Below are 8,421 nucleotides of genomic sequence, written 5' to 3'. Positions count from 1 at the left end.
TGCATTCAACTAAAATGAGCATCACATCCTACTGAGGGACTTCTGACATTGAATTCATTTATCATATATTTTTCAGGTATATGTAACCTGAAATCTGCCTTGAAAGTAATTACTACTTATCTACTTTTATAAGAAAGTCCTTTGAGCATTTTCCCTTTGGCTTATGAGTGCAACTCCAACCAAAACAGGTCATATTCACTGAAGATGATTCTTTTCTTTCCTATTTATAGCCTCTGATGGTCAAGGTATTTTCTCCTTGCTATTTATAATTGGAATTACTCTGGTGGAATTTCATCACTAATTCTCCTTTAATTTCTTTTGGTGCTTCTAAATTTGTTCTTTTTCTATAATATTATTTCTGCACATTGCAAGACCAGCTTATAATAGCAGAATGGGAATAGTTTTTATTTCTTTGGAAAGTATATTAGAATTAGTTGACAATAATAAAAGTTACTATTTTAAAAAAATCTATCATCTTTGAGATTCATTCCAAAAATAAAATGTAGTAAAAATTAGAAAAAATAGCTTTTATGTGTTCATTATAATGGTAGATGATAACATTACTAGGTGTACCAGTTAATAATGGCAGATTTTGTAATCAAAGAAAACAAGATAATTTCAAGAGAAACAGCAAAAGTGCTTTATTCAAGGTAATGTCCATCACTAGCTACACATTTCCCTCATCTTTCAGGTAATTTGTGGATACCATCCCAATAGAAATTTTCTTGTTTTGAGGTAAACCATTTAGAGACCCAATTTTCCACTTCTTCGTATGTTTTGAAGTGCTGCTCAGAAAGTGCATGTGCCATTGATCAGAACACATGGTAATCTGAAGGAGCAAGGTCTGGTGAATATAGAGGGTCAATTAATACTTCCCAGGCAAGATCTTTTAACGTGTCTTTAACTGATTTTGAAGTTTGTGATGGCACATTATCATGAAGCAAAATTACTTTGCCGTGTCTTCTGGCCCATTTGATCATTTTATGATCAAAGCATGGTTCAAATTGATTATTTGTTGTCAGTAGAGATCAGTATTAATGGCTTCACCTGGTTTTAGAAGCTCATAACATACCACACCTTCCTGATCCCAACAAACGGTGAGCCTTGTCTTCTTTCTGAAGCGATTTGGCCTAGCAGTCAATGTTGATGGTAACGTTTCCTCTTTCTGCAAGTTGTTTTTGAGTTTGACGCGCATCTTCATCCAATAATGCTTGTAATTGTTGGTCTTCAAACTTTTTCGGTTGGCCTGGACATTCTTTGTCTTTCACATCGAAATCAACACTTTTGAAGTGTTCAAACCAGCGTTCACAAGTATCTTAAGATGTAGCATGTTCACCATAAGCTTCCTGAAGTGTACGATAACTTTTAGCAGCACTTTTCTTCAAAATAAAGTAATGAATTAAAACTCCCTGCAAATGCTCTTATTTTGGGCATGAAATTCAAGATTTTTAAGCATAAAATATCTATGATATTAACACCTTCAGCAAATTTGACATATGAAGTTTTGAAGCTTGCTTTCAATAAAACAAAATAGCATACCTATCAAATCACATATATATCAACATATGAGTAACTCCATCTATTGAAAAAAATACGCATTATGTGTGGGGGCTCTTGTTAGTTATAACTACCTTAATAGAAAAAGCAGTATTGTAAAACGTAATGATCCCAGTGAAACTGTGTAAGAATTGCCCACATAGAATAAAGCTAAGCAAAAAGTTAATTGTTTCAATTTATATTATACTAGAGACCTGGTGCACAAATTCATGCATGGGGGTTGTCCCTCAGCCCAGCCTGCACCCTCTCCAATCTGGGATCCCTCGAGGGATGTCCAACTGTCCTTTTAGGCCTGATCCTAAACCGGCAGTCAGACATCCCTCTCACAATCTAGGACTGCTGGCTCCCAACCTCTTGCCTGCCTGCCTGCCTGCCTAATTGCCCCTAACTGCTTCTGCCTGCCTTCCTGATAACCCCCTAACCACTCCCCTGCCAGCCTGATCGACACCTAACTGCTCCCCTGCCGGCCCAATTGCATCTAACTGCCCTCCCCTGCAGGCCTGGTTGCCCCTAACTGCCCTCCCCTGCTGGCCTGGTCACGCTGAACTGCCCTCCCCTGCAGGTGTGGTTGCCCCCAACTTCCCTCCCCTGCTGGCCATCTTGTGGAGGCCATCTTGTGTCCACATGGGGGCAGCCATCTTGTGTGTTGGAGTGATGGTCAATTTGTATATTACCTCTTTATTAGATAGGATTTGTATTATTATGCTCTCATATCAAACATATTCCAAGATACACAGCCATCTTAATCTTTACTTTTAATCACAGTCAAAAGAAATGAATCCTCATGTAAAATATAGACATTTTTATAAGTTAATCTTAAGTGGTGAATTTGAAATGCTGCAACAGCCTTTGGAAGAAATGAACATTTTGGCATCCTAAAAAACAAAACGACATATTTTGTATATTTTAATCTTACTTTGCATATTTGTAATTTGTGTTTTAATACTACTTTTGAGAAGATAACTACACCGAAGTATCTTTCTTGCCCTCAAGATCAAAATCTATTCACCCTCGATTTTTAAATAAAATAGTTTCTCCTTTCTCATTATCATTTGGTGGAAGAAACTGAAGTTAAATTTCTTGTAGCCAGATCCAGTGAACTGCCTTTTCTTCATTCAAAAAGAAACAAGGAAAGATATGTGACTCCATTTGCTGTAGTAGTTTTTTTTGTTTGTTTTTTTAGTTACAATAGAATGGAAATAATTTTATACATTGTGAAATGTATGAGTTTTAAAAGACAAGAATACTGTAGCCACCTGAAGATACCACTCTACTTTTGTGTGTGAAGATAAATAGATAGATCTGGATGTTATGATTATTGTTATTGCCAACATTGCTTGAGTAATTACTATGTGCTTAAAAACTTTACCATATTGTACCTTCTTTACAAATGAGAATTCTGAAATCAGCAATTTAAATTACTTGCTGAAATTTACAAAGCACTATTTAACAATAAAGCAGAATTTCAAACTTATGTTTGTCTGCCTTCAAATTTCATACAGTGTACAATCTTCTTGGTTTATAACCTGCTTTCAATCGAAGAGTATGTCTTCATTTTTAAAGATCATAGTTTGGAATTTCTAATCTATATGACATTTTCCTCTTTCAAGGTGTACTAATTCAAAATGGATACCACTAGTATGTGTTAAACTTAAGTTAATTTTGAATCTGCAAAAGTTAAGTTCAAGAGTATTTATGAGTACCTTTTATAGAAGGTGAAAATGGTGATACAACAATGGCAAAATGAGGAACTATCAAGGCTGTTCCTAGAAAAACTAGATAAATTCCATTTGATTTGAAAGTGTGGTATACTCATCATGATGTGGTTGTAAATAAGATGCTAATTTGAGAAAATGAGGCTTAAAAAGGATGTTAGGTCATTTATTAAGCTTTTCCTTTTTTTTTTAAATATATTTTATTGATTTTTTACAGAGAGGAAGGGAGAGAGATAGAGAGCTAGAAACTTCGATGAGAGAGAAACATCGACCAGCTGCCTCCTGCACATCTCCCACCGGGGATGTGCCCGCAACCCAAGTACATGCCCTAGACCGGAATCGAACCCGGGACCTTTCAGTCCGCAGGCCGACGCTCTATCCACTGAGCCAAACCGTTCTTGGCAAGCTTTTCCTTTTAATGTAAGATTTATTATGCTCAGATATATGGGTGGAACTGGACAATAACAATATACTTTATGCCCAGGAGGACAGTATGTTGTAGAAGTATGATTTCTTGTCTTCCATGAGATAATATTGTGTTTACTGATTCTAATGATACTAAAAATAAACCATGTATACTACCAGCTACTTTTATTCAACTCTAGTGTTGTCTTGCTTTCCTGCTTAGAAATGTACAAGTTATTTAGCCTCCCAATGTCTCAGTTTTCTCATCTGCAAAAATCAATATAATAATAGTGCCTACCCTGAGGTGTTGTTGAAATATTAATATTGTGTCAAGTCTTATGTACATCATAGAGTGCTTAGCACATACCTATGTCTTTTTGCTTTTGTTCTTGCATTTGCTGCCATTTCTAAGTAAAAGTTCCTATATCAATTACATATGTTTGTGTTTGAATAAAGAGAAAGACATCTTTATTTCAAATATCCCTTCAAGCCAACAAATTAAAGATAAGATGTAGAAGCTATGATGTCAAACACCGTGTTATCTTCATTTGGACTATGTACTAGAACATATATAAATTAGGACTAAATAAAATGCTCATATTTTGTAAAGAATATCCATGAATATAGCAAGTCCTCCAAAGGAATGCTACTTTAAACTTTTTAAGAAATTCAAACTATTTAATTTAGACTGCTGAATCAGTTTGTGTAGTTAATTTGTCCTAAAGATCCTATTAAAGGTAATAGTACTGCTCACTAATAGCAAACTATTGTTGCTACTTTGGGTATTTTTACACGGTGATAATTGTATCAAATCAACACATTGAAACTGCATAATTTTAGGTTAATATTAGCATAAACTTACATTATTATTTTTTCCAGAAACAGTACAGGGATATCATACCCTGAATATTTTTTCCAATATTACAGAACTGTCAAATATTGCACCCTTTACACAGTCATTGGTCTGCTGGGACTCTGGACTGTGGCAAAGTTGTATAGAAAAGAGAAGGACAAAGGAGGTTTGTGAAATACCAGGGACATTACAAATATACTAGAGGCCCGGTGCACAAAATTTGTGCATGGGTGGGGTTCCTAGGCTTGCCCGGCGATCAGGCCCTATTAGGGTTGTCTCTCCCAGTCCCAATTGGGGCCAGGCCCACTGGGACCTGCTTCTTGGGGCCTGCTGGCCAGGGCCTGGGGACCTGCCAGATGGGGTCTGCTGGACAGGGTCTGCCAGATGGGGGGAAGGACGGCAGGATGTTTGCTGGCCAGGAGGCTTAACCAGGGAAGGTTGGTTGGCCATGGGAGGTTGGCTGTGGGAATGCACTGACCACCAGGGGGCAGCTACTGCATTAAGCGTCTGCCCCCTGCTGATCACTGTACATCATAGTGCCTGTTCGACTGGTCATTCCGGCCATTCAGTCGTAAAGGTCGCTTAGGCTTTTATATATATATAGAAGAGACACTTTTGGTTTTCTTTTTATAATAAGCTATTTTAATAATCAGATACCAAGAGTAGGTGAAAATATGGATCCCTACCTATGCAAGTACTTATTCATTTATCTCAGGTATGTCTGTGTTGTCTCTTCCTAAGCCAAAATAATATGCTTAATTTGTGTATATGTGTGTGTCTATCAACATATACAGATCTTTGTGTGTATACATTTGTGTGTGCATATAACATATATACAGGGTTGGGAAAAAGTTGGTTTACAGTTGTAAATATGTGCAAGAGTTTATTGTTGAATTATTTGTAAATTATTATATTATTTATTTGTATTAGAACTGTAAACCTCCTTTTGCTCACACCTGTATATTTGAGTGTGTATGTGTTTGTGTCTACTTACAGTTCAAAAAGACATCATTTACTTAAGATGAATTAAGCTTACTGATGAGACTTTCCTAGTTTAACCTCCTCCTCCAGAGATCTGCCTACTTGTAGGAAAGAGGGACTACTACAATCCACATTTTAGATCCCATCCAGACATGCATTAATGAGAGACCAGTAACATTTGGAAGGTGTGTGTGTGTTGGGGAGGGTAAGAGATCAACCAAAGGACTTATATGCATGCATATAAGCAAAACCAATGGACACAGATAGTAGGGGGGTGAGGGCATGTGCAGGGGGAGGGAAGTAGGCAGGGAGAGGTCAATTGGGGGAAAAGAAGACATATGTAATACTTTCAACAATATATAATTTAAATTTTAAAAAAGGTTACACCCCAGTTACATTAGAGAGAGAGAGAGAGAGAGAGAGAAACCTAAAGAATTTTAAGATTTTCTTTGGATTGTTATGGAAATTTTTAGATATTCAATGTTTTATTTATTTATTTTTTGTTTTAAAGTGTAAGTTATACATCTGGGCTATATGAGTATTTGTGTTGTAATAAAAAAGAAGGGATGACAGTATAGACATAGATTAGAAGATGGTCAGACAATGATGACAGGGAGAGATAGGTTGGACTATGTCAAAGAAAAAAGTATTAGGGGATGTATTTTTATTTTAAAATATATTTTCATTGATTTCAGATAAGAAGGGAGAAGGAGAGATAGAAACATCAATGCTGAGAGGGAATCATTGATCATCGACCTCATGCACACCTCCTACTGGGGACTGAGTCCACAGTTTAGGCATGTGCCCTAACCATGAAGTGAACCATGACTTCCTGGTTCATAGGTCAATGTTCAACCACTGAACCAACCAGCAGGGCTATTAGGGGATTTAAAGAAAGGCCATAGCAGTGAGGCTAGATAGAGGCCATGTTAAAAGAGTCCTTTCTGTTTGATGGGATACAAAGACAAATAGGGTGAAAAAGAAAAGGAGGAATGGAGGATGACCTCAGATTACTAGCTTAACAATCATTAGGTAAAATTACAAGTAAAGACTTTGTGGAGAAAATAAGAAACTGTTAAAATGTAATGTTTGAGGTTCACATAGAATATTCTGGTGAGAATACTACAAAAATCAGCTAGATATAGAGCTCAGGTAAGGGCCAGAATCATGAGCTTTGTGGAAATGAGTTTATAGATAAGGGTAAGTAAAGTGTAGCCCACAGGCCAAATCTGGCCCCAAACCTGTTTTTGTTTTTTTTAAATACAGTTTTATTGGGACCCAGCCAAATCCATTAGTTTATGTTCAGTTTATGGTTGATTTTGAGATACAGTGGAAGAGTCTAGTAGTTGTAACAAAGATTGAATGACAAACAAAGCCTAAAATGTTTATTTTCAAGAACTTGATAAAATTTGCCAACTCCCGCTGTGGATGTTATTTGAACCTTAAAGAGTGAATGAGATTGATAGGAAAATATACAGATAGGAAATCCAAGAGGTTCACCAATAATATGCAGGCAAACTAGTTATTATTTTTTGATGTAATAATATCCCTGTATCCATTAAGCATGGCAAGAGAGTCTTGGAAAGAGGTTATATTAAGTGTTGATGTTGGTGATCTAGTTCAAATAGTCTCTTTTCTGTTTGTTCACATGGCAATAAATGAAAAGTTATTATGAGAAACAAGGGAAAAATGTGTAGAAATTCAGCACTGAAGAAAGGGGATAAAGGCACGAAAATGATTTCCTAAACTCAATTATTATAACCATAGTGAGAAACCTAAAATCACAGTACCACGCCAACTGGTTTGAAGCCTGAAAATCAGACTCACAACCTAGAGAGAATTAAGGGTAAAATAAACAGGGTGTTAGAAGATAAAATGTCAATCTAAAGCTATAAAAGTGCTAGCAAGGATATATTGAAAACAATAAAACTAAATGAGAAAGAGATCAGTGTATAGCACTCTATTTGTTTATTTCTTTGCCTTATTCTATAAATATTTCAAATTTAATTCTTTTATTTACAAATACAAGAATTACAATTCTTTCATTTAATTCTTTTATTTATTGGAGGGTTGTGTGAAGTGGGGCAGAGGCTTCCTTTTCACTTTTATTTTTCCACTTTATACCCATTATTTTGTTCTCTATATATACATTACCTTAAAATTAAACTAGAATATCCTGCTTAGAAAAATATATACACATCATTTTCTATTTTATATACAAAAATGAAATTCCAGAAAATTACACATTTAAATTGACAAAAGAAAATTAATAAAACTTACCACAATATATAGAAGAGTAGGTTAATGAATATTGGGTAAATGAAGGTTTATTAAATATATGTATAAAGCACTCATAAATAAAAGTAATAAACTGGACTATATTGTATATTAACTTCTGTACATCAAAGACAGCATGCAGAGAGTAAGAGGGAAAGCCACATGGTAGGAAAAGATATTTGGAATACACATATAACTGATGAAGTGTGTGCCTCCATCACTATGAAGAATTCCTACAAATCGTTGAGAAAAGAACAGACTGATTGAAAACTGGGAGAAGTTTTTGAAATGTGAGAAAGGGCACAAGAGGGCTAATGACTGCTGACAATGTTCTATATCTTGATCTGGATGGTATTTATAGACTGATCACTTCGTAGTAAATAAGAAATGCATTTTACATTTCACAATAACACCATCTAATTCTTTTGTCATCTTCACAAAATAAGAAATTTGCACGACCAATTGACATAGAGTTCACCACCCCATTAGTAGTTAGGGAGTTGCAAATTAAAACTAAAATGTGATATCACCATATGCCAATCAGAATGGTAAAAATGTAAAAGTTTGACATTTTTGTAGTGCTGAGAATATGAAGCAATTGGAATTCTCATACATTGCTCCTCGGACTGTGAA

Source organism: Myotis davidii, unplaced genomic scaffold (assembly GCF_000327345.1).
Source record: "Myotis davidii unplaced genomic scaffold, ASM32734v1 scaffold218, whole genome shotgun sequence".
NCBI classification, from domain to species: Eukaryota; Metazoa; Chordata; class Mammalia; order Chiroptera; family Vespertilionidae; genus Myotis; species Myotis davidii.
Note: the sequence above shows the minus strand (reverse complement) of the source record.